At 21.7% G+C, this 2,500-nt stretch overlaps 1 protein-coding gene across 7 annotated transcripts in view; it reads left to right on the top strand.

Annotated features, from left to right (window-relative positions):
* The window catches only part of LOC125026445, a 14,791-nt gene that overhangs the window by 2,499 nt on the left and 9,792 nt on the right, over positions 1-2,500 (top strand). The gene's annotated exons all lie outside the window — the stretch shown is intronic.

The following is a 2,500-nucleotide window of genomic DNA, read 5'->3' as shown; positions in this document are numbered from 1 at the left end:
CACAATAACAACGACAATAATAGTATTGGTAATTATAATCATTACTGTAATCATTACAATAACAATAATGATAATGATAGTTGTGATGATAATGATAATAATGATAATAATTTTGATGATAACGATAATAATGATACTAATAATAATGATGATAATAATAATAATGTTAATAATAATAATAATAGCAATAGCAATGATAATAATAGCAATAATGATAATAAAAGAATAATGATAATAATAACATCGATGATAATAATAATAATAATGATAATTAATAATAATAATTATGATACTGATAATGATGATAATATACAAAAAATAGTAATGCTAATGATGGTGACAATAATAATCATATTAATGGCTAAATAATAACGATAATATAGATAATAATAATAATAATAATAATAACGCTAATAAAAACAATCCATAAATAACCTCTAAATAAATGAATAAATAATATGATAATGATGACATAAACAACTCGATAATATGACAGTGATAACATGAATAAATATCGCGCATAACACATTTAATAGAGACGCATACAGACCAATTCCATTACGAACAAGAGGCGGGCTATTGGGATTTTTTTTGTTTTTTGTTTTATACATTGTCTTCTATTGGGCAAGGTTTACAAAAGTAATAATGATAATGATAATAATGATAATAACAATAATAGTAGTAGTAGTAGTAAAAGTAAAAGTAATAATGATAATAATAATGATAATAATGACAATAACACTAATAGTAGTAGTAGTAGTAGTAGTAATGGTAAAATCAATAATGATAAAAATAATTATAATGATAATAATAAAACTAATGATAATGATAATAATAAAAATAATGATAATGATAATAATAAAAATAATGATAATGATAATAATAAAAATAATGATAATGATAATAATAAAAATAATGATAATGATAATAATAAAAATAATGATAATGATAATAATAAAAATAATGATAATGATAATAATAAAACTAATGATAATGATAATAATAAAACTAATGATAATGATAAGATAATAATAAAATAATGATAATGATAATAATAAAAATAATGATAATGATAATAATAAAACTAATGATAATGATAATAATAAAAACAATGATAATGATAATAATAAAAATAATGATAATGATAATAATAAAAATAATGATAATGATAATAATAAAAACAATGATAATGATAATAATAAAAATAATGATAATGATAATAATAAAAACAATGATAATGATAATAATAAAAATAATGATAATGATAATAATAAAAACAATGATAATGATAATAATAAAAATAATGATAATGATAATAATAAAAACAATGATAATAATAATAAAAATATAATGATAATGATAATAAAAACAATGATAATGATAATAATAATAGGAAGTTTGCGCGACTCGACGTTACATCAAGCATCTCCATTTTCTATAAGGGGAATGCGTTTGCACAAAATACATTCTACAATTAAAAAATGCAACTGAGTCAGAGAAAAAATCAATATCGGTTTAGTCTCGGATAGGAGGAAGTAAGGTCCGCGTACAGGTCACGGGCTAAATGTACTCTGACCTTGAACGGGTCATCTTGTACCGTTTTGACCTCGCCTGTCAGGGATCCGCCAGCATCGGTGTTATCCACGTCAGCCTCGCCTCAAGGCATTCACGAGATGAAAAAGAAAGAAGAGAAACCAAAGTAAAACTTACCCATTTCCTCGCTAAAAAAAAGGACTTAAAAAAAATAAAAAAAATCGCTAGATATAAGGTTAACATCCAAACATTTCCCGCTATATCATAACTCTAGCTGGGAAATCTAGACGTCTAGATCCAGCGTCTTTGCTTATAATTAGGCTGTTTCCGCTGTAGTAAACAATAACGCTAATAATGCTCAAAATGATGATCATGATAATAATGGTAATGATGATCATGATATTAATGATAGTGATAGTAGTAATAATGATAATAACGATAATAACAATAACAATAGCAACAACAACAATGATAATAATAATAGTAAAATGATGGTGATAATATTAATATCACTAATGATAATAGTAATGTTAATGATAATAGTAGTAATGATGATAATGCTGATGATAATTCTAACAGTGATAGTGATAATAACGATAATGATGATGATAATAATGATAGTAATAATAATAATAATAATAGCAATAATAAGAATGAAAAATAAAAGTGATAGTGTAACACTAACAATAATGAAACAAAATAATGATTATAATAATAATAATGCTAATAATGCTAATATTAATGATAATGATATTGATGGTTATAATAATAATAATAATAGTGATAATAATAACAATTACGAAAATTGTAAAAACAGTAGTGATGGTAATAACTAATAACAATAATTTATTAATAATAACAGTAATAGTAATAATAATAATAATTTAATAATAATAACAACAATAGTAATAATAATAGTTAAAATGATAATGATCAAAACAATATTGATGATGATGTTAACAATGAT

This window comes from Penaeus chinensis, chromosome 1, assembly GCF_019202785.1.
Source record: "Penaeus chinensis breed Huanghai No. 1 chromosome 1, ASM1920278v2, whole genome shotgun sequence".
In the NCBI taxonomy this organism is placed as follows: domain Eukaryota; kingdom Metazoa; phylum Arthropoda; class Malacostraca; order Decapoda; family Penaeidae; genus Penaeus; species Penaeus chinensis.
Note: the sequence above shows the minus strand (reverse complement) of the source record. Positions and strands in the feature narration are given on the sequence as shown.